The 25781-nt window shown below is 42.2% G+C and overlaps 1 protein-coding gene and 1 long non-coding RNA gene across 3 annotated transcripts in view; one reads left to right on the top strand and one right to left on the bottom strand.

The window, feature by feature from the left end:
* The window catches only part of TSHZ2 (teashirt zinc finger homeobox 2), a 285070-nt gene that overhangs the window by 25047 nt on the left and 234242 nt on the right, over positions 1–25781 (bottom strand). The window lies entirely within an intron of this gene.
* LOC140332915 (uncharacterized) overlaps positions 1–25781 on the top strand; it is a 146684-nt gene that overhangs the window by 96000 nt on the left and 24903 nt on the right. Inside the window, exons 5-6 of one of the 2 annotated variants that reach the window (XR_011921250.1) lie at positions 17834–17940; positions 18984–20324. This is a non-coding gene — a long non-coding RNA (uncharacterized lncRNA). Of the gene's footprint in view, positions 1–17833; positions 17941–18983; positions 20325–25781 lie in introns of those variants that run through there. The other variant, XR_011921251.1, reaches the window with a different exon arrangement.

Here is a 25781-nt window from a genome sequence, read left to right as displayed (position 1 = left end):
GGCTGTGTGCTATCATAGGCCTTGGCCCCTATTCCTCACATTGTATACAGGCTGTGTGCTATCATAGGCCTTGGCCCCTATTACTCACATTGTATACGGGCTGTGTGCTATCATAGGTCTTGGCCCCTATTCCTAACACTGTATACGGGCTATGTGCTCTCACAGGCCCTGGCCCCCATCCCTTACACTGTATACGGGCTGTGTGCTATTACAGGCCTTGGCCCCTATCCCTCAGACTAATACCAGGTTTTGTGCTATCCCAGACCTTGGCCTTTATGCCTCACACTATAAATCTACTTTATTAATTCCTATACAGTTGGGTATACAGGAACATAACTAGCCTTAAATAGTTTGGAGCGTCTGCTCTATATTATGAATGGCAAACAACATCTGACCCCTCTGTGCAGGAAATCTTTAGGACTGGACAATTGATCACACATTACACCCTATACTACCCAATTTTCACTAAAAAGTCACAGGCACCTGAATGTATGGCATGCATACCAATTTTGCACGCCGCTGGTGAATACACCACATTCACTAGCCCTTCTATTCAGTGCGGAGTGTATAATGTAATGTGAATTTTTTTGGCTAAAATGCCCATTGACAGAGGCAGCCCGGCCCTCCTGTAGAGCAATGTCTATTGTACACCGGGAGGTGACATTTCCCCGCCGTAGCAGACAGTGCGCTGAACGCATAAGTACCTGGTCTGAATGGGAGTGGAGTCTGAAGTTAAGTCATTATTGCATTACTATAATTTATATAATTTAAGTGCATGTTGATTTTCCACTTGTAATATACATGGCTGGGTCACATTCATTTAGCACGGCAGGGGGACGCGGTCCGTGGCAATGAAGCTCTGCGGGGTAGAGCGCTACTAAGTATCCGGGAGATTGACAACATTAATAGCCAAGGGAAAGGCATTTGCCTGACAATGTCGAGACCGTGCCAGCTCATTCACAGAACAATTACTGGCCGTAAAGTAATGCAGATCAGCCAGACAGAAACACTCAACTCACCCGAAAGCATATCACCTGCCGCTCAGACGCTTAACTTCCCAACATCCCCGGATCTGGGGCTTATTCTGTGCGAGTATGGAAACTTTTTTTATTATTATAACGGCATAGGGTTATCTGAAATGTTCACACAGATAATTCAAATAATATAAAACTCTACAAGCAATGATTCCTGAAGGACTCCATTTATCAGCAAAATGAAACAGAGTATAACTATCTGCAGTATGCCCAAGTGTAAGGAGATCCAGCATGAAATATATATATATATATATATATACTGCAACCCGCTAGTCCTTGGATATAGTGGCTGCATTAGTTTCCTTTTTTAAGGCCTATTTACATTTATATTTAACCTGGTTCTACAAGGAGATCATTCCAATCCTAGGCTGACAACACTCACAATCTATACACCTATGCAGGAGTTGTTGAAAAGTAGAGAATACAATATGATTTAAATAGAAAGATTATTATTTTCTCATTCACTCAGCAATCCATGCATTAATGTATGTTACATGCAATGGTGCATCAAAGTACCATTAATCTGGACAGTGACCCCAATGTAGTGTGCAGGAATGTTCTGGTCCATTTTGTAGTGTTGGGAAGCCTATAGAAAGGTAAAGATTGCCATAATGCATGAGGACAAAGTATTGGTGTGAATGGGCCTTTTACACACTTTTGTGATCTCTCATCTGTCATTGTATGGAATGGACGAGCATATTATCCGTATTGGTGATTGGCTTCTTTCATTAAACACTTTTCTAATCTCTCCAGAAGCAGGGACCCCCACACACAGCTGTACTTCCGCTCCATATGCACGAGGAATGACTTGTAAAAATGGTTTATATGTTACAAAGCAGAGCCATGTTCTACATCTGCCAACAAAACCCAGCACATGGAGCTCATAACGGTAACTTCATCTGTAAAACAACGCGCCAGTTTGGTTTCCTCCAACGACTGCACTCCCTGCCACTGACTTTACTCTACCCAGTAATAAAAAAATCAGCATTGGGCAGAATCTGACATGTAAATGGCGACTCCATTCTGCTCTTAGGAACCTTCTGATAAAACCAGCGAGCGGAGGTACTTGCATTATCACATAACTTCCTATTTGACCACAATCAGTGTGTAGCTCAGGATGGACATATTGGAAATATTGGAGATCCAGCCCTGAGTTCTGTGTACAAATCAATAAAAAGTAATGGCAAAGGGAAGGAAGAAGAAAAGAAGGACAGTTTCTGATAGATAGTGACGATACATTTTGGCAGTCTGGATTACTTCCAGGCCTAATACTATGAGTGTGGCCTATAAGTAATATAATTAAACAGGATTTATATAGCGACAACATAGTGCGCAGCACTGTACATTAAAAAGGGGTTGCAAAAAGTAGAACAAAAATATCCAAATAACACAATAACCTTTTATTAAATGGTGAGTAGCAGCAGACTGGTGTGGTTATCCCTCTGCTCTCTTCCTGTCTATAGGTTCCCTGCCCACACTGAACACAGAGCAGGGGTTGTCCAATCCCAGTTTAAGCAATGTTGTACCGGATTAAGGACTCAGATATCTAATGTGGATGCATTTTAAAATAAATAAATGTAAAACAATTTCCCCTCCAGGATATTAACCAGCCTAATGTAATCCTCCATATAACACAACACAAACGTGGCAGCATTCCTCGGTGCAAGTTATGGACAGGAAGTCAGCAGTGTTGGAAAACCCCTCACCACCCACCATCCCATTTATATCTGCACTTGTAAAAATCCCCTGAAATGTTCTCGGATTCATCTAAATTCCAGGACATAAACCAGCTTCTAATATTCATGTCATTTAGGGATAGGCCAAATCCAAGACATGCTAGCAGCAAATAATAACAACCAACCAGAACTCACCATTGGTGGCTAGAGGTCTGCTCATCATCGTCCTATATTCTGGTAATTAAGTGACCCTGACACTAAACTAAAATATTGAAAGACACCGAATACTCAACCTGTAGTGAAGTGAAACCGCAGGCTGAAGATTCTCCAGGTACCTGCACCTCCCCCCCCCCCCCCCCACTACAGTATGTGGTTCAGTCCACTTCCCACTCTGTCACTAATATATCCTATTGTGATGTAAAGGACAATGGAAGGAACCACTGAGGGAAGAGGGGTTCCAGGAATCTGATGGTCCCAGTGGTGGCAGATTTCCCAAGCACAGCAGTGATCACAAGATGATATTTGTTGTTGACCAAGTTTGCAGCCACTTGTGATCTATTAGTGAGATTTTCCACCACTTCCTGTGACAGGAAATGAGGGGTAATATTCCCCAGTGGGGTTACAGACAGCAATGAAGCCCAGAAGGTTTAACCCTTCCCTGCTCTACCCGAAACAAAAGAAATAATTTAGTCAGGACGGAGGAACGTACCAATCCCAGCCATTATTACGAGCAGTGCTTGTAGGGTGGGATTGGTTCTTCTTCCAGACATGTTGATAAATGAGGCCCAGCACATTTTAGCAGGCGCCGCCTCTTGTGTTTGTCACTCCGGAGCTCTGCCACAGGAAGCAGGTTTGCAAACAATTAACCTGGAAGACACAGTGCGAGGAGAGGACGAGAGGACGTTTCCTCGGTATTTGGACACAGAGTGAACATTGTTTTGTTTCTTCCTCTGGAGGCCCCTGTGGTAACATCAAGCCCCATGTCTGGCTCTTTCCTCTGATTTATTACAAGAGCCAGGATCACAGCCAGATTGGCTCATCCGCCGCCGCTGCCCGGGAGCCATCTCACATGGAAACACGCAGAAGAGCATCAGCTCCCTTCACACAATGCAGATTTACTAACTTTAAGTGTATGGAGAACAAGAATGGATAAATTTTGGGTTATTAAAAAGGTTTTCGGTTGTCTGTGTCCCGTTACTTCCTTTCCCGAAAGCACAACAAGAAGCGAGAGAAATTTCAACAAAAATGGCTGCCCCCAGGGAAAGATTTAGGGGCCTATTTATAAAAATGTTAATAATTATTAAATTGCCATTTTTATTAAAGTAGGGAAAGGTTTTGTTCTCTGGTGATCAGGCTTCAGGTGGATACAGAATGGATACTTATAGGGTTCACAATGTGAACTACCCGGGCTATTATAAAGTGGTGCTCAAGAATGATCACACTTCATAAATAGAGTTCCATAATAACAGCCACAAAAAAGTGGCTAAAATGCTGAAAATTGGGAAACTTTTATGGAGCACATAAATTTAATTTCACAGTTCATCTCCTTTATAAATGTGCCCCTTAACCTCACCACAGCCTATCCTTCCTTCATGGTGGCCAAAAACCGAACAAAGAATAACTTTTAAAAACTTCTACAACATAACAACCAACAAATATCAATTGTCTATTCTACTAATTACGGTAAATTGTGCAAAATATGAAAATCGTGTCATTGCCACAAGGAAATTTTCAGAAAAATTTCTGTATTGGGACCAATTGTTTGAAGTGCAAAAATAAAAAGAGGTATTAACCAGAGCCAGGCTGCTCATAGACTAATATGTATCAGGTTTGAGGACAGACAGATGTTCTCTGTAGGATATCTTCCAGCCTTGTAGCTGTGCCCCCCAAAAGATGTGAGGTTCTTAGCCCCCAGGTCAGCTGAAACTTCCAATGCAAGCCCCATGTCCCTACTTTACACAAAGCTCCTCGGCACATAAACCTCCAGGTTACTTTTACTCCATTTTATTCGGTCGTTGACAGTAAATGTTTTTCCGACGTACACAAATTTCTCCTGAATCCTCCTTTTTAATGATGTGGAAGGCCACAGACAATGAATGTTTCCAAAAAGAAGTCCCTCCTTCCCACGGTTTCCTGCGGCTGGAGTGATAGATGACAGCTGTCATTCTGTCACACAGAAATGGCACAGATGGGACCGCCATGATATATGGGGCCGCAGAACAGGAAATCAGACCTACGCTGACCGAGACATTCTCAGGAGCCTGTTCTCCATTCCGACATCGACTGCAACAAAGAAATCCGACAAATGCACACCATAATGTATTGACTAGAGGGGCTGCATATACTACAACGCAAAAATTCACCGGAGATGGCCTTCTGGTTGTCACAATGTGTGAACTGCGACTCCCAGCATGGCTCTCCGGCCAAAGCTTTGCAAAGAAGAATTATTGCAATACAACATACTGGAATTCTACAAGACATTATGAGACTTGTTGTGCTTTTGGCAGACAAAGACATTATAAAGCAGTGAATCTGATATTCCGGTAGGAATGCAATGGAAACACATGGAGCTGGAAGATTCTCCACTAGGAATTGTCATTCACTGCTTTATAACACCGAGCCCTTAGAGTCTTTTAGCATCTCAACAGGTAGACGACGGAGTGGTGTCCATGTCTGGTGTACAGAGTGAGAAGCCAGACAAGTACTTGTAGTGGGAACAACATTCATATCTATAGGGAGGACATAAGCTACGTACACACGTCAGATTTTTATCGCCCGATAATCGGCATCGGCCAATTATCGGGCGAAAATCTGCCGTGTGTACAGTCGGTGTCGTCCATCGTCCGGACAACCGACCTGCCGGATCCACGGACGATGGACGACAGCCGATCGTAATGAAAGTGAAGGGGAGAGCGCGCAGCAGGGTGCCGCTCCGTCGCTCTCCCCCTCCCCTCTCCCCCTCGTGAAAGATCCTTTCCAACGACAAAAATTGGCAGTGTGTACGCAGCTATAGGTGACCCTGGTGTAGCACAAACAATACAACCAGCTTCCTCTGTGATTCCATTGTATAGAGATCAGATAGCTCGGCTCAGAGGTACTCTGACATCTCTAACAGACAGCACAGAGTGACACCATCTTATCTCTCCCCTGGAGACCCACACTAAATGGGCCGCACGGTCTCATCACCAGTGTTGTCAGGTTCTCTGGGTTTTCTGCTGTAAGTTCTGGTTCCAAGCCAGGCGGAAGGATGGGAAGAATAGATGGGTGCCCCCAGCAAGGAAAGGGATGCAAAAAGGGCCAGGACCTGGAAATGTTTGCTGGTTCAAAGAGGTGGTGGGGGGTGAACTTGTGTCTTTTCCCCTTGGGTGGTGCAGAACCTGGCACTGGCTCTGATATTATTCAGACTTTATCACAATCGTGCTAGAAACTAGCTTGGAATGGGATTAGGTGGCCACAAACCCCTGCTGGGTGTTTTCTTTGAATTGCTATTAATATTATGAATAATTCTGTAATATCTGATGTGTACAATGCTGTGGACTATGCTGGCACTCCAATAACAAACCAGTGGGCGCAGCTGGCGATGCACACACGTTTCACCGCTGCAGCTCACCACACCTTCACAGGCGTCAAGTATGATTGATGCCCCGGCTAATCCCCTAAGTAGGGCAGCCGCCATATAGGGAACAATGTATATTTATATCATGACAAACAGGGACAATACCAAACTCTAATCAGTCTCTGTACATCCCTGATAAAAATACTCTGATTGTGACAAATGCTAATATGTCATCTATGTGTCACCGCTGATTGAAGGAGAAACAACGACTGCAAACACATACAAAAGGCCACATAAAATATAAAAATAGAAAACAGCATCATCTTATATAAAAGATTGTCACATGCATGTTTGGATCTTAGTAAAGAAGACCTGTCGCCGATGCGAGATTCACACATTTACAAAGAGCCGTGCAGGTGTCAGAATGGGGCACACAGCAGGTATTTCTCCACCTGTATACCTGCAGCCTAGGTAAGACAAACCTTTCTGTGCTGAAAATGGCTGACAAGATAAGAAATACAGATTCCACATGGCAGATAAAATCGCCGACACCATCAGATCTCCAACCACAGTCAGGATATGGGAATTTGTGATACGGGAAATTCATCCTTTAAATGGGAAGAAGGACGATAGGCGGCTATGTGGCCTGTCACTTTGTTCCCCTCTGCCGCAGTGACTGTGAGCGACACATCGGTCTGATCCGCCATTAGAAGATGGACATTGATGTGTTAGCACCGTGTAACACAAGTGAATGTGACACACAAGCAGGCCACGTTCTGTGACACAATGACATACAATCTGATGTAACCAGACGTAGGGAGCGATGGGGAAGATCTTTATGATTTGTGTGTCAGTTAATTACAGCTTTCTCCATGTTCCATAAAAGAAGCTGCAAAGGAGAAGGGAGGGGTAATTAATCTATATTTATACAACAAGACAGGGCAGAAACAAAGGAGACAAAGTGTATATTAAATATGGACATTCTGACATTTCTGGATGTTTCATACGTTGTAATCACTTTATAAGACCCCAGTCCTGAAGGAGGGGAAAGTTGGTTTGCAGTGTGAAAGTTTCATGATCCCAAGCTCCATAAAAGCCATGGTTTCCATATGGCACACCAATGATGGCCAACAAACTAGGAACATTTGTGTGTAATCTGTACTGAATGGCTCCACAAAAATATGCTTGACCAAGAATGAACAATTAGTCCTGTGGACTAAAGAAGTTTATTGTATGGCTTCCATCCTAAAATGAGGAAAAAACCCTCACCCTGTGTGCTGGGTATAAATCTAAATTAACTGGCTGTTGCTCGGCATTTAAATTGATAGGATCTAAAAAAATAGCATTCACTTTGTTGTCCATCTGTTCTTGGAGCTGCCTCCCATCATACCAATGCATTGGTTTAAAGAACAAATTACAAGAAGAATGTGCACCTAAATCAATTCACAATATCTCAGTCACATTTATCACAACCCCCATCCCCATATTAGCCATACTTCCTGAATAAACTATCCTGCTACTATCCAGTTTTATGCTACTGAATCATCTGCAACATTTTAATTCATGTAGTGACCATCTTGGGACCTTTCCAAGACAATTGATAGCAACTTAAGACATTAGACACAGTTGAAGAACAGCCAATCAGAGCTTCCCTTCTCCCACTTCCTGACATTTTCTAACATTTGGAGAAGTCTGGTAGGATGTTTGTGCACTGTGTTCACAGTAATAAACCAATCAGAATATTCCTTGGCTCTGCAGCAATGAATCTGTAGGATCTCTGTACTTCATATACCCTTGAGATGAGGCCTGTTCAGCATGCAGCGTAAACATGTGGCCCCTCTGATGTCTACCTGTAAGGCTGTTCACAGTGTGACACTTTCAAGACCTTTATCAGAATATAAATATTTGCAATCCATTTTTAAATATGAAAACCAGGAAGGGCTTAGTGTGCCCTGAAGGAGTAATTAAGAGATATGCCACATGTTCTGCTATGCGGGTAAGGAAAGCGGGTCAGTGTGCACATCATCATGGCAGATGTGTCCTTTCTGTGTACACAGTCCAGCACCAGCCCGCCTCTGTCACCATCAACACTTCATCAGGCCTGACACTGATCTGCAAGAGGGGAGAACTCACTGAGAACATAACTAAAAGGATTTAGGGCCGGCTTGAATATATCACACGCATCCTAACGCCATCATCAAGGTATCAAGGTATCTTACTATTAATCCTTATCAGCAACCTGTAGGCCCAGCACAACTTGTGTCCAACCAGTGTATGTCAGATGTAACCCAGTGCAACCACCATCTCATGAACGTGTTTATAGGGGTCCTGAGGAACTACAATAACTTCTGACCAACCAATGTATGCCGAGTGTAACCAACAGGAGTACAATTTGGAAACGGTGAAAACACCAGGACTATACCGGACATATTGAACGTGTTAAAGCTCATGTGTTTAGTAAAGCAGCCTCTCTCCACAGATGACGGTACAGAGATACGAGCAGGGATGGTGAGCTCTGGAAAGGGGATCCTGCAGGGAGCTGCAGCTGGAAGTCCTGAAATGGTTAAACCTGAAAGTGTCAACAAAGCGCTGTCTTAATATAACCAAACTTGAGGCTTTTTATCCCGGAAGATTTATGGAGTAATTTTAAAGAGGCCCAAGCAAACATCTGTCAATAAATTGAATGCTGGCTGCAGGATTTATACTCAAGACAAGAATTTCTCATTAAGGGCACATTAGCACTGTTGGGATCATAAATAGTGCAGGGCCGGGATGCTGGGGCTCTTGAGTTGTCATTAAAACACTATCTAAGAACTAATGAAGAACTGATGGAAGGACACTAACGATCCTGCAGCCTCTGCAGATACAGAAGAGGGGATTTATCAGCCATTCGATCCCTTTCAGCCAGAGATATGTGAACCGCCATTACCTCCTGCAAGAGGCTGTCCTGGAGCCTGGAGGACATAGTCCAGAAATCTAAAACTTCCATGATACAAGCAATATGGCCTTGGCACTTTACACAATGCATTCTACACAATGGCGGCAGGCCATGGAAGTCTGTGCCAGCTCGATAGAAAACCTGAGCCAGATTACAGCGTCCAGGTACCAAAATACGTAAAACTACAATCATTTGATTGGTGGACACAGATTGATCACCAGACACAAGCTGAAGAATTCCAGCCTCAAAAACTGTATTTTCTTGCAATGGTCGATTGTGTCTCATAATAGAGCTCTCCGTAGGTTGGATTCGGTTGTGTTCAGCCAGTGGGAATCCACAATAACACGTTTTGGTGTAGAATGGATTTTCTCTGGATCTACAGAAGTCCCAACCTGGCAGAGCAGTGACTCCGGGAGCAGTAGGCACTACGTATATCATACGTCTATAATCACCCATCGAGAACGCCACTTGAGAACAGCGAACACCCACTTCCCCATCTGTCGGGACAGCTGTGATGTGCGGCGGCCCTTCATACTCAGCGCCATCTCTGCCTCTCAACACGATTTAACTGCTGATTACAATAACAGATTTATTAGCTGTAATTAAAGCAAACAAATGGAACTTGCTCTACATCCCAAACTACAACAAACAGAGACGGGATACAGGCGCCCCTCAAAATTCATGACTCCAATACTGTACACAGGCAGACAGTTTCAATTAACTTCCAGCTGGTAAAGCGCCAGCCGGGTCAAAGGCCCAGCAACTTCAGTTCACCGCGGATCCGTCCTATCAGAACCATGGGATTCCGAGACCTGGTCTACTAAACTGTGCAGGATTACTAATAATTTGAATCAAAGCTGAAAATTTAGACTAAAAATTACATATTAAACATTCTCTGTCCATTAATTGGTCATGCTTACATTTACTTCAAAGGTCTAAAGGTCAGACTTCAATTGTAGCAGACACGATAACGCAGTCTGACGTGGGGCGGAGATGCTGCGGCATCATTACAACGTCCATCCATGAATGAAGGATTCCAAAAACATTACTGTCGCCTCCAGAAACAAGATTTAAAGAAGAGCTGCATCATGTTTTTAGTACAGAGTCTGAGAAGAGCCTGCAGCAAAGCTGACGTCGATCCCCAAATGGGTAAATGTGACATGGAGGGATTAAAGAAGACCAGGCTCTGTCTATCGCTTTTTCCACATACGTACAAATTTATTCTCAAACTGTAATGCATCAGACTTATTGTCACTGAGAACAAATCAGGAATCACATACAATAAATGTCAGATTAACTATTTTATAAATATAGTGTCCAATCTTCCTATAGATACTTACATACATGTAGTTATGTTGACATGTGCTGTGTCATTGAACGATGGGGATAATATCATTGTGTAACAAGAAATCTATAAATATATCAGTGTTCTCCCCAGCTCCTTTTAGCTGGGCGCACCACCCAGCACTTTTCAGTAACCACCCGGCTATTTTTGGATGGTTATTGAAAAGTTACAGCTTACAGGTACCACCACCCACCTACAGCTTCTTCCCTACTATACTATATATATATTTATTTATTTAACACAAGCATGTAGAACATCTTTGCGTGTGAATTCCATCTATGGATGCAAGCTTACATGGCATTTCTTGCACAGTGGTACATAAAGGTCCCTTGTCAATATGTGATATTTTTTTCTCGCAGCTCCATCAGCTATGAGGAAATCAGCGCGTCACAGCGATTTTATGCTGTGCGTCTCTGCGTGACGTGGATGTCAGAAGAAAGGCACAGCAGAGAAAGGAGCGATCACAAAGTTAAGTATCTCTTTCACTGACAGAGTAAATTATTCAGCCTCTCCCCAGCACTTGGCAAAATACAAATGTATTTCAATTCAGTTCAAATTGTCGCTCTCTCTCTCTCGGAGCGATGGGGGGTCCTTGTCTTTAGATATTTAAAACGAGAGAGTTTAAGTAATCGTGGCGCTATTACAAAATTACCTTTAAACACAGAAAACACCTTTACTTTGTTACAAGATGCAATTTACACTTTTTGTCTAATGGCGTCGGCGCTCAGAAAAAAAAAAAAGAAAAAAGTCTTACGCTAATGTGATTTTTGAAATTCACTTCCCCATCTTTTGTGTTGCGAAATGATATGTTAGATTCTATTGCCTTTTGTCACATTGCCGATGCCATTTAATTCTAAGTACTTATAGCGCAGTAATTTGTCTTGATGTCAGAAGTTTCCCAAAAGTTTTTTTTTTTCTCCCCATCGTAGAACACTTTTTAATGAGGGCTGACAAAAAGCACAACCGCATCGATTTCAATTATCTGTGTTTCTTGATTGTAACCCGGCAACCTGGAAAGAAGAGATATTACCCAACGCCTTGATCTCGTTCTATTTTTTTTTACATTTCTATTAAACCGTTTTCCCTTCTTTTCTTCCAAGCATAGAAAGGTTGTGATTGACAATAACATACCTCTGTATATATACACGCGCGGTATATTGAATATATTAGCCGAATATATCCTGCGCAGTTAAACATAGGTCTATTATCCGTTCATTTGAGAAAACATTATATTGAAGGCGTGTACATCTGTCAAACCATTTTTACAGAAACTATTATCTTTCTTTTTCTGCTTTTTTTATTTGCAAATGAAAAGCCATTTTAATAGGTTTCTGGGTATTTTTAAACATACACATAATCAGGCACAGCGGTATTGCTACGCCGATATCTATTATTTGGCGGCACAACGGATATTTGAAGGCAAGTGCAGAGATTGAGAGATGCATTCTACGAATTAAAGCCAAGGTTTGGTTACAAGTGCTAAAGAAGCTTTGTGTCCCCAAAAGTATAAAATAATGTGATTTACTGTTATAAAATAAAAAATTTAACATTTTACTATAGGAGGGACACAAGGCAGCCAATCAGATTGAAGCTTTTATTTTCCATCTGGGAAATGGTTACAACAGCAAACTGTGCTCCTTTTCTCCTCCAAAACTCAATAGCAATTGGCATCATTGAGAACACATCTCAGCACATGGTTTTTAAGATTATTTATTAGGCGAATGTTAAAAAAAGAAAAACAGCAAAGGAAATATCTAGTGAGGGAGGGGAAGGAAGAATAAAAAAAACATAAAATCTATTTTTGTTTTAAAAAACAAGTTTGTTGCAGCAAGCAGCAATTTATTTTATGTTTCATTTCTTCTGTAAAGAAAACTGTCACACATTGACCATTATTGCATCAGAAGGCGCTGTTATCATCTCCTATACATAGGCCGGGACCTGAAAATAAGGAAACCTTGTAAAATAAAAAAAAATTAGGAGATACTTGGCTGGGAAGGGTGGCAGTGCCATCTGATCTACCTGAGAATGTTCTGGTGATTGGTGGATATTGGGGTCAAATGCCCTCTCGTACCTGAAAAGCCATGGGGCAGTGAAGCAGCCAGGGAGAGCAGATGGGCAAGCATAGCTTGCTGGGTGGTGAGATATCATGAGACATTGGGCCTGATTTATTAAAGCTCTTCAAGACTGGGGAATATGGACTATCATGGGATAACCTGAGCAAACCCGGAATAGATCTGGTCCTGGATAGAAAATATTTGCCAAAAAATAGCAAATAATTTTAAGAAATCCATTGCAGGTTTGCTGGATCATTGTTGGATTGGACTGATATAACTGGGGCAGCCAGAGTGTTATCTATGAGAAGTGTGGGATCTGAGGTCCTTAATTAGTTGCTCCTTATGTTTCCAGTCCATACATAACACGGGCAGTCCTGGGAAACTATATGAGCATGGAGCCGGGTCAGGAAGACAATCAGGTCAGTACTATGTGTGGTGATTATATTGTACTGTTGCTGGAAATTTGCTCATATTTGTTAAAGGTTAATATTCACTGTGAAGAACACTTAAAGCTACCCAATGGCCCCCGCGAATGAAACTCGCCAAATCATTTCATGGAAAAATTTACATTATAAAGCAAAAAGCTATTTTCCGATCACAAGGGGCATTTTCGTCTTTTCCAAGTACAAAAGCTTACAAATTTTTCAATTACTCAGCGTCGAGTCTGCCACGCGCCAAAGTGCCTCATCCACCATGTTCTATGGAGGTTTCATGCCGCCAACGAGGTCAGTCAGCTTTTTTCATCTTGTTCACAAGCATGCAGGTTTTTATGCCAAAATAGAACAGGAAAAAAGAAAACAATGTTCTAAAACGTTGAACTTTTCAAGACTGTTTTTAAATAGCTTCACCTTTAATGTGGTGGAAGCCTTTGATGGAATTCTATAATGTCTCTCTCCATTCACTGTTCCTATTCTAAGCAATTCAGGTATAGAGTATGGTAACACAGCAAGGCTGCCCCTTGTTAGCAGACAGATATGAGATGATGGTTGTCATTATCAGGAACAACGTATGACTTCATGGGACTCTCTGAGCCTACAGATGATGTGTGGGAGGATGGAGGACATTGGTCAGACCGGATTTATATCTAAAGGAAGTTGCATCATCTTGAGGGCCAATATTCATCAAACAGGTTCCTCTTATACAAGCCGGAGCCAAACTACTGGTATGATACAGAACCATGAAGGACTGGCTTGGAGCCTCACTGCCGAACTGACTTGAGGTTCCTGTGGGGTCTTTTGTTGGCTGAGGAAGGTTTGGGGCCCTTGTGTTGTGCACCATTTGCCTGCCCCTGACTGTAATAGCTGAAGTGTGATACGTTCACTGATTCATTGCTCAGGATACATGATCTTTTGGCATTCCCCTCCAATACACTCTGACCTGAAGAGGGGACGTCACACAGACAGCGAGCGACATTGCGGCACCTGAAGCTTATATGCCTTTAGCCTACAGAGCGAATATGGCGGAAGTGCCTTTTAGGTAAGTAAACACCCAGAAAATGCAGCTGGAAGAAAACAGTGAACGTATATTGAAAGGTTTCAATCTGCCCGAGTCCTGTGGACTTGGCATTTGATGAATGCGTCTCTTTTATACGCAGCATTGGGGACGGCTGAAAAACACGCTCATTATTGAGAGCGGGGATTCTTGACTGGCATCAATCAATCACTCCTTCCTACCATTGTAACCCAACACTTCATAAACAGGGCAGAAAGTTAATATGCAGATTGGGAGGCAATTAGAGCCGGGGCAGAGGGAGGAGGGGGCAGAACATTGTAAACCTCTGTGTAGGGGACTCGCTTATATGTCCAGAAAATCTCTTGCTAAGCAGACCCATAAAAAGCAGGTCGTTACATTTCCAGAAATGCAGAACCCTCATTGATTACAACTTACAGGAAATTACGGGGTCAGATATCAAAGCTGGACAATTAATACCAGTCCAGAGTCGCTTACACCAGACAGATCGGTGACCTTATAGCATTGCAGGATCATAAGAACGAAAGTCACCCTGTGTCAGAAATATCTCCAACCTATAGAATACAAAACAATAGTTCTACACAATGTGAATCTGACTGGCAAATTACATTGGGAACGTTTAGAATCCCTGCAAAGTTTTTTTTGTTGTGTTTCCTCATTGCTGGGACGTCTTCTACTACTGGAGACACCCTGACAGGGCAGTAAGGCAAATCTTCACAAACAGAGCTCGTTGTTAGGACTTCTGATTGAATATATCTTTATTTTGGTGAAATAGCAGAGTGTTCCAGGGGTAAGAAGCCAATATACAGGTGAGGATTCTGGCTCCCTCCATAGTGCATAGGGTGACCGGTGCTCAGCACTGACAGGGTTACACAGATGTTATGGCACAGTGATACAAGATGAACCGTATTCCCCGCTCGGGCACAAAGTGGCGTGCAGTTTTGGCACAATTCAGCATCTTCAAATGTTTGGCTGGCTATGTGCATAATGTGCAGAAAAGGCCTCCAGGCACAAACGGCCTTTTTTTTACCAGACTCCGGAGACACGAGTGCAGTGTGTGTGTGTTTTATACTGGAACACTCACATTTAGGATGAAGAAACTAGCCCAGTCGTTTCGGTCATTCCTAAGGTTATTAACCCCCACAATGCCTCCTTAGAAGAAGTACAACCACAGTTTGTGAGTGCAGCTCAGATGGAGATGAATAAAATCCAAGGCTGCCCATACACAGGTCCATTTACCCACTGAGCAGTCCATTCAATTACAGAATAAACTATAAATCAATTCTTTATTTCTGAATTCAAATGATCATTAATTAGCAATACTAAATGCAGAATCAGAAGAACTTCAGACAGGTTCTGTTGCTCGTACAACAATCTAATGTGTTTTTGAGAATTCTTTATCAATTTGTGTGCACTGTAATGTAACCTGGCTCAGTGGGCAAGCTTTGTGTACACAATGGTGTCATCTGATTTAGTGGGCACAGTAATGTGATCTGGCTCAGTGGGTAAAACTTAGTGAAACACTAAGTGTGAGATGGCTCAGCGGGCACAGAAATGTGGGATGGCTTACTGAGTAGGTATATTAACTAGATGGTTCACATCTTCTACCCGGCCTTTTTCTTGTGCACATTTACAACACAATACCCATATCCGGATTTCAAACATACAGACCAGGGTACAAATATTTCTCCTTTGGAGTTGCATAATACAAAAATCACACAACAAGATCCTACCAATTTCAATGACTGAACTAGTTCTTTTGCAATGATTTCTGGAAATCATTGGCAGCAACACCAGTGACTATTAGTTTTGTGGTGCAGCCTTTACCATTCCCATAAAATTATCAAAAAATCCTACAAACAGGAATTTACATGTATTAAATAAGAAAAAAAACTCTGCTCATTGTACTCATAAATATGATTTTTCCAGTAATCCAATCACCTCATTATTCTTGCCTCCCACCAGAACCTCCAGCCCTTGCATACTATTACACTCTGCTTTGCAGCACCACACAGGGGTTGTGCTTTACTGTAGCTTCTCTCCATGCAAGTCCATGAGTCAGCTGACTCACTGAGATCCATGCACTTTGCTGTAACAAAAATGGGTCTAAGCATACTAAATTTTTCTCTATGGGCAAAGGAGCAATTTTTAAAAAAAAGTGAAATTACATTAAACATTACATGGAAACACGGGGTCACCTTCATAATCCGCTCCACCAGCTGTTCCAAATATATATTATAAATGTAACTGGTATTAAAAGATAGTTTTCTCCTTTAATTCACTTTCTGTCTGCATGCACCTGAAGGGGTTCCTGGTAGCAGTGGATCGTGCCTATGCAAGGTGCTGCTTAGAGCCACCTTTGGGGAAGAATGTAGAAAGATGACAACATGTGAGAATGATTTGGAAACAAGGATGTAGTGTTGTCACCTGAACAATGACCTCCATTGTAGATTCACCAGGCATTATTTAAAGTTGCATATTTTATTTTATTATTTTGCTTGATATCCTTTATTCAAGGACAAACTAAACTGCAAAATCTCCCTGAAAGTGTTGCATTTCGAGCTATCTTATATTTAGTATGAGAGCTGGAGCGGTGGGGGTTAAATCGGGAGTAATAAATATGTTTCAGCAATTGTACATTTGCTCTGGAGTGACAGAGATCATGGCACATATCAGGTTTTGTGTGCTCTTCACAGGTATAATTTATCCTCAACTCCCACCAGCAGAATTCCCTGAAGTTCTGTCTGCTATCTAGCCGGGTCCTGGGAGACATGTACAACAGGGTAACTGCACCGAGCTCCCCCTTCATCCCTGTCAGTGTCAACAAGCAGCGAGAGAGAGATCTGCTGCCTCGTACTAGGGAGTAATTGTTTTAAGATTGGAGCGTTTATCACCCGTTTTACATTTAAGGGCAATTTCAAAAGTCTCAGACTTACATATAGATAACAATGAGGTACAATAGAGAATAGAAGCAGGGGAGAATTGAAATAAATGTCAGGGAAATAGATCCTGCATTGTTTTCTTCTGAGAGGAAAATGCTTGTGATAGATGGCATAGGACACAGTGACATTCAGAAGGTGACCGTACAATCTCTACATAGACTGGGACCATCGGATGACCATAGGAAGGTTCTAGAAGGTGGTGAGGAGCATTGGAAAAACTGGGCCATACACAGACATGTGGAACAATCGGTGCAAGCAAATGCCAATGTTCACAATGTTTTATGTGGGCCAGAGGATTATTATCGACCCCCAGGTGTAACAATGGCTCTGTATCCCAGAGAGGAACTCAGAAACCTAAAAACTTTGAGGATAGAATCCATAGAAGGACCATATGTTATATAACAAAAGAGTACCTGTCATATCTGCCCCAACCAAGGTTTGCTAGCATGCAGTGCTGATGGCCTAATCGGACCTCTGGAAGTGATGACAGTTCCTCTACAGCCTTATATTCATGAGGCAGCCCGAGAAAACTGGGGTAATGGCGTCCCCCACCAATAGCAGTCTGGCGTTGCTCAATGCCAATACCTTGTTCCTTTTTCTATCTTCTTAATTACCGCTTTGTAGTGACACAGAGGTAGGAGAAAAGAAACCATGGCATGCAGATGGGGCATCTGATGGAGGCAGCTGTAAATGGCTCCTTAGAAATGTGCTACTTGTATTATTGCAGGGAACTGGTGTGTACAGCTCTTTAGAAGCCCCATACCAGCCAGATCTTGGAAGGGGAACCAGTGACCTACCTTTCACTCTTTTATTGATAGGTAAATGTGATGAGACGTCTCCTCACTGACCAACGTCTCGGGTCATGGTATTCCGGCCGGGGTGCCATGGAAGAATCTACTTACAGTAACATTCCGCTAGCTGTAAGGTAAGTCAAGGTTCGATTTAATCAGCACATTGTCTACACAAGAAATGTATGAAAAGTAAGTGCCTTGCATTACAATCACCCAGATACATTCCGTAGTAGTACAAGTGCGCTCTACCTAATGCATCGCATTTACACATTACCTGCCATCAAGCAGCTCCGTGGAGATTGCTTTATTTGTGTTTTTGAAATCAATCAACATGTAAAAGGAAAAAAAAAGATAAATAAAATATTTGGTAGAAAATAAGCCGCGAGATGTAAGTTGCACTTAGATAGTACAATGCGTTACTGACTAATGTTTGATGCCATTAGAGAAACTTTGATGTTGAGCACAGCAGTGTCTGCGGAATGCCCTGCGAACATTTTGTACCTCCTGAAATAGTTCTGAATACGGGATGGAGGTAAAAGATCCCATGTAAGAGGCGCAGGTATCATTGAAATTCTTACCCACCCCCAAAACTAACTTTTTTTGCTGGATTTAAATGGGTGTCATGGAACACTTGACGGAAGACCCGTACCCAAAACAGGGAAAGGTCAGTTCCTGTCCCCGTAATACTTTAGGTGACGGGGACACTGGCACAGGAAGTAAGCAGAAACACAGCCAAGCAATAAAAATGTGGGCTGGTGTCAGGCTTTAACCATGAGACATTTCAATATAATCATAAAGCACAATTACTCTTTGTTTGCTGCATCTGTTTACTATCAATAATCTCTGTGGATTTCAAACATTCACTGTTTGCCAGGCAGCCTAAAAATACTTATGAACTTAGCAGTGTTCTGCAAGAAAAAGTTGGGGAAAAATAAGATGTAAAGAGACCCTGTCAATAAATGAAAACATTGCACAGAAAACTCCAATATTTTGGATTCTTCTGATTTTGCTAGAAAAGTAGTATCAGTTCTCTAGCACACTATTTCTTCAGGTAAAGCCATGGATTGCTAAGATTTGGATCTGAGATTTGTAGATAATGATTTATATTTTATAGCCATTATATATTGATATTTATTAATAGTTATAGCTTGTTACATTGTATTCTTTTTCCATGCAGAAACATACAAGGAAGTTATATCTCATTGTACAGAACAAGAACAACCATAAGATTGCTATCTATTGCACACAAGGGATTCCATGAAACAATACAAAGTATCACATTCAGAACAAAGAATTAGAACTGTGCATGCATGAACAAAGCACAAATACTGAAAAGTACCCCAACATATAGAACATTGGCTGTGGTACTGAAAGCAGGATAGGAGGCGCTACTGAGGTCGTACCTGTATTCTGCAGGATCATCATGGAGGAGAATACACAATTACAAAGGACTACTAGATTGTAAGCTCTTCGGGGCAGGGTCCTCTCCTCCTATATCACTGTCTGTATTAGTCTGTCATTTGCAATCCCTATTTAATGTACAGCGCTGCGTAATATGTTGGCGCTATATAAATCCGGTTTATTAATAATAATAATAATAATAATAAAAAGGACAGAGCTGCCATTATTTTGTGAAACCAAAAAGGAAAAGCCAGGATGTGCTGATAGAATTGTAAAATGGCCAGAAAATGTGTATAACACTCCTGACAAAGCTTAAAGTCTATGTAAAACCAGACCGTTTGCTCTCTTTTGGTCTATTTATTATACAATTGGAAGGCTTTTGTTATATATTTTATATAAGTGTCCTCTGAACACTTCTTCTGTTATCTTAGACTAAGGTAACGGAATAATTGTCCTTTATGTTGGAGAGTGAAAGCGAATGGGAAGTTTATCATAACACAAGAGAATTATTTTTAGCATGGTAGGTTGGGTCATCTGTCTGCTTTGTACTCAGGGTGTTCTGACCTCTGGAGGAACCCTGGTTGAGAAACATTGGGTGAGAACATAAGCGGGTAAACGTCTTCCTATCAGGTGCTGGGAAATAAGCCCCAACCACCCCTTCTTCTGGTCTATGATTGGCAGGACAAACTTGCACTTTCAATTCTGCAACATCTGGAGGGCTGCAAGGGGCTCGGTGCTTACAGACAGAACAATTTTATGTCCACTTCTCTGGAGCGGCGGTTCACCGGTACCGCCAGCACGCAGGCGGTGAAATATTAAGCCGTTATTAATGATAATCATTGTGGGAGATTCATTACACGCGGTGGATACATTGCTCTATGTGATAGATGGTCCTCAGCTGAGAAGAGAATTAATTACAGGGGAAAAGCTCCAGCAATGGCATTGTTGCAGGGTGCACGCTTGCTAATTTGAATTCAATACACATTATTATGCAATATTAATGACTGCTTTCTGGAAACGACCGTGTTCAATAATTACAAACAATAAAAATAGTATTGACCATGTTCTTTGATTAAATTTCTATTAGCCAAAGATTTGATGGGATGAAAGGAGGAAAAAGTCTGTTCGCGATTAATCAAACCTAACGCTAGGCTGATAGATGGAAAATTAATTTATGCACGATTCCCGCATTCCGCAAGATAGCTGGGTGAGATCATGTGACTCAGGGACCCCACCTGCTGCGTTGTCATTAATGGACTTTATATACGATAAGAATACCGGTTTGGGTTTATCATGTCCACCATGCTTTCTCTCATTTGGTACTCTGTATGAGAAGGTCCACCTTTGATGTAGGCAAGTTGTTACCGGCCACAAACTACTGGCAGGAGAGTGAAGAACCTAAGCAACTATCTCTGGGGATCCTCCATGGGTAGGCAATGGCTGCCCTGTGTTATAGATTGAGGAGGGCCAAGTAAAGGTCAGGACACTTGGGGTAGGTGGTGTGCAGGTGGAGTGTGGCGTAGTGGAATATTATTACAGGTGGGGGGTTCAGGAAAAGTAAAATTATTATTCCTGGGAGGTAACACATTGATAACAATGTACTAGCAGCACAGGTTTATGCAAATAACGCCCCCCCCCCCCTCCAAATCCTCTCTGTAGTCACCCCCCTACCCCATTAAAATAGATTAGGCTGACACATTGCATCTTTCTGTATTCTGAACTCCTTCATTCTTCATGTTCTTATTTAATAAACTAAATACATATTTAAATGTAATCAACAGACAACACAGCTTGGTGGGATCACAGTTGGTAAATTGTAATTCCACTTTCATTAAGGTGCCAGGAATACACGTTTAGTAATATTATAAATCATTCAGCAGAATTCTTCACTTTTTTTTCTCTCTGATAAATTCCCTCACGTTGCTTTCATTTGCCTTATTGTCAGTTCACATTCTGTCGTTTTTATTCTTTTTTTTTGGTAACCACAGACAGCTTTTTTTGCCAACTGTTTTTCCTCCCTGTGGGGGCAAACCCCGCAACCATTCATGCACCCCTCTTGTCTGCAACAGGCAATGAGGATGTGCACACCCGAAAAAAAACCCTCCATTCATTCCAGTGTTTTATGATTTTAGGGAGTTTTTGTTTCTACACTGCCAGCTTCATAACTTGTCTTGGTGACAAAGTTCCCCAACTGATCCCTAAGTGGGAGCAGCGTTGCCACTTTAGGTTGGTTTGTGAAATAAAAGCTGTACATGGCTGTGCTAAGACTGAGAGCTCTCACCTTGGTGGCTGCCCACACTCAGAGATGCCATAGACCCGTGTCCATCCCATGCCATACAAAGAAGAAGTGGGCAGAGGCAGAAGTGAGCCTATGCCACAGCTAACCGGTGCCGCTACTATGGCTCCCTATATATACGTAGTATGGTGAGCCTTGCCACCCTGGGACAGAAAGTAACAAAGAATCACCAAATTAAAAACAAAGAAAAGAACTGAATGCAGCCAGCACATACGCTGCAATATATTTCATTTTTGGGGTTTGGGAATATCCGGAACTTTAAGGTTACATATAAGGAATGATTTAATTATATTTTTTTTAAAAGTTGAGAAATCTTCCAGAAAGTCAGGAAAGGGTTGTGACCCACATGTATGACTTTACATAACAAATTATTCCAGTAATATTCTGATTTCTGAGTCAGTTCACATGAATGATGGGGAAGTTTCAATAATGAGCCCCATCACATTATGTCTGCTCCTTGTAGCAGGTGGTATGATATCTCTGCAGAGCACGGGATTCATTCACAAACTCTGATCGATCTGCAGGCCTGGTGACATTCTGAAGGCACGGCAGGATTACGGTGGATAATATACGGAGTCACCTTTTGTTGAATGTGGAAACTACCGATTTATCCCAGGATTATCCTCGCATAAGGCTTAAACCCCTAAAAGCAAAGGACTTTCCGCAGCGTGTTGGAGCAGAGCGTAGAGCCGCAAGGAGGGTGATGGCGGGAGCTCTGTACAGAGGAAAGGTGCGTGTCACATGGATTTATGTGATATCCCTTACAAGAGAAAAAAAAAATATACACATCGTGCATCTCATTTTTATCCACCGCTCCAATGGGTGATAAATCACACCGTGCCAGCGCTGAAAAATGTCTACAGTGGAAGTACAGTAATGACAAAGAACACAAAGCCAGCCATGTATCTTATTATGATCTAAACACCCATCTGATGCTATAATCACACTGTGCACCTGCTGGGGATTCTGGGTAATGGCCTAAATTAATGCAACATCACATGCAGGAGAAAAAAAATAAATACAGCAAGGGATTATGGGCAATGGAGTAACTTGTTTTGATGATTAGGGATTGGGTAATGGGCACTGTAGGCTACGGACTAGCGTACAGTCCTTGCAGCAAGAAAGGATTCTGGGTAATGAACAGTCGTGTCCCTGTGCAGTAGAGAACTCTGGGTAATTAGTACACATGGCCATGATGGTCTAGGATAAGGCTCTTGGGGATTCTGGGTAAAGGAGTATTTTTATAGAGGACCATGACTAGGAGGGGGTCCTGGTCTTTATGGATGCAACAGGATATGGAATCATTGTTTAAACTAGCATGCTGACAACTAATAATCTGCAGAACCTGGAAAACATGGTAAATTGTTCAATGACCGGGAGCAAACTGTGCTGTGCAAAAACCGATAGCAGCTCCACATGTACAAATGATGGCCCCCATTATCCCAGCTGTAGATTGACCATCTGTATTTCTTTAATATCAATTGGGCATTGATGGGCCAATGGGGGGTTATATATATATATTGCGCAAAGGGTCTGGATCACTCACTGGCCCCTTAAACCTCTTGGGTGCTTCCCTTTGCGGGTGGTCGACGCAATCGAAAGGCAGCTCTACAAACTCTTCCCCACCATAGTCAATGGATGACCAGCTCATCCACCCATAAGGGAGGTTTTACCAATAGGATAAAAGTTTCTGGGTCACCTATCGGGATATAATAAGACCCTCTTGACATATTCATACCCCCTCCTTCATCCCCCAGTCCTCTTTACTAAGTTACATGAAGCCTGCCCGAGGATATTGCATTTTTTTATTATCTGTGGTTGACGATTGAACCGAGTGAAGCCCACTTTCATTGTGGAGAGCCAGATACCGCCCACACCAACTTGGAGAAGTGTTGTCAATAGCGCATTGTGTAATAATTATTCACAAATGTGCGGGCTAGCTGTGTCATAAAATAAGAGTCTGAGACAGTGAGTTTTCCCGTCAGTTGGAACAACACGCCTACATCTTAATTACAGGAAGCTCGGCTCTCTCTCTTTGTTCCCCATATAAGTAAACAATATGAGCTTTATTCCTTGTAGCCATCAAGATGTTTCTGAGACCTACAATACACAGCAACCTGTTTGGAATGACAGGGCAGAGGAGGGGGTTCTGATCCTGCGAGCTACAAGTGGGCAGCAAAACTCTGTCTGCCCGTGAATTACAAGGATGTGTCGGGAGCTGGTAGGACATGCTGGGACTTGTGGTTCTCTGGAGGGGAGGGGGGGTTTATAAGTTCATATAGTACAGAAAGAGTATGGCACAATCTAGCAAACAACCAAAAATAAGGACGGCCCAATATGTTCCCTACAGGTATTTAACCAGGTGGATCCACAGCCAGCCACAGGTGCCCGGGCCAAGTAGGAACAAAATACACAGAAGTCACTGCTGTTTGCTTTTTCATCAAATAAGGAAAAGCTTTATTGTTTGAGTAAAGGACACCTACAGCTGCATTGCAACCCTCTGACACGTTTCAATTCCCCTTGCAACTGGGAATGGAGTTAGAAACTTACTGGATTTCTGGCAGCAACCACAGGTATTTTTGTGCACATTGTGCACAGGGGTTAAAAAAAGGGTTAAATCAGAATCCTTGTCACCCCAACAGGCCAATCCCATGCCACATCTTAGATGGACCGCAAACCCGCGGCAGAAGTGCGACATTTACAGTAGACGTACAACTTTTAATCAGAAAACAAATCACTGCTTAAATAGCATCTTCCCTGCCAGATGGGATGTCTACGTCGTTCCAAGTCCTATCCGTCTTCCGCTCATCTCTGCTCCTACACCCCCCCACCCCAAGCACAGACGGAAGGGGGGTGCGATTTCATAAATCACTCAATGGCGCCCAGTCATCGATCATAAAGGCCTTATCCTTCACATGTGACAATAACGGATGTGCCGCTCTATTCCAAACCATTATACATTCTAAGCCAAGCAAACAAAAGTATGGAGTAACACATTTATCCTCCTTTACAGCAGTATATGTGCAGACCCCATATGGCATCTGAAGAGAACACGGCCCCGTTCAGTTATGATTGATGACAATTCGCGCTCTTTTAAAAGTGAGAAAAAGAGAAAAAAAATTTCTGGGGGAAACACTAGATTTAAGTGTTAAGAAAAAGCTTTTAAGCAGATGGCGAGTCACCCTCCCCGCTTCTGTTTTATTAACGTAATGTGAACGGGTGTTGGACAACTCACAAATTTTTTAACAACAGCAAGAAATGCGTCTGTGAGATTTCGCCTTTGAACACGGCCGACGCATGCCATGCCATCAGCAATAGATGCCAGGTATAAACAGAAAATTGAGCACAATGGGCCCTTTATTGTCTGATAACTAATATTACAAATCACAACCAAAAGGGCGATGGAGTTCACCCAAACATATGGCAACCCAAAGATTTACAACAATTCTTATTTTTGCGTTCACTGTGCTTCCCTTTCTCATGCAGATTTTTTGTGTGCAGGGTAAAGAGACTTTTCCCACCTATATTGATCTCCTACTGTATGATCACCCCCTCAGTACTTCATGGCGTCTCACTAATTCTGCATTGCAGAAATTAGCATTGGCCGGACCAATAAAAATTGGTTTAACCATCTATCAGAATTGTCCCATGTCCCCATTTGGAAGCATATACCTTCTGTCCAGGGGACATTGCAGGAAGTGAATAAATCACCTTTAAAGGAGGGAAAATTCCATCTTTGACAGCTGAAGCCTAAACTTTTCCAGCTCTGTCTAAAATGAGGAAAACATGGTTGGAAGAAAAATGAAGAAAAATGGTGGAGAGAGCTTTCCATATGGCAGTCGATGAATGGTAAAATCGATCCAGTATTTATACAGGAAAATAAAAGTTAAAGAAGACAAAGTTTACCAGAATGATATTCTGCTCCTGTACTAAGAACGTTTGGTTACCTCCAAGTGGGTTTTTTTTTGCATTCCCAAATAAGTCTATAGAAATGAAGAACTAACTTGAAGCAATCAACTGCACCTGTTAATAATTTGTTATTTTAATAAAACAGATTGTAAGCTCTTCGGGGCAAGGTCCTCTCCTCCTCCTGTCATTTGCTACTCCTATTTAATGTAGGGTGCTACGTAATATGTTGGCGCTATATAAATACTGTTTAATAATAATAAAAACATATATTGTCTTCTTTTTACATTCTTTGTTTACTCACAGTGCAGCTGATCTCTGGCAGCCACTTTCTGTCTCCATGCATTCCAGCAATAGCTGCATAGCATTTCT

This window comes from Pyxicephalus adspersus, chromosome 6 (assembly GCF_032062135.1).
Source record: "Pyxicephalus adspersus chromosome 6, UCB_Pads_2.0, whole genome shotgun sequence".
NCBI classification, from domain to species: Eukaryota; Metazoa; Chordata; class Amphibia; order Anura; family Pyxicephalidae; genus Pyxicephalus; species Pyxicephalus adspersus.
Note: the sequence above shows the minus strand (reverse complement) of the source record. Positions and strands in the feature narration are given on the sequence as shown.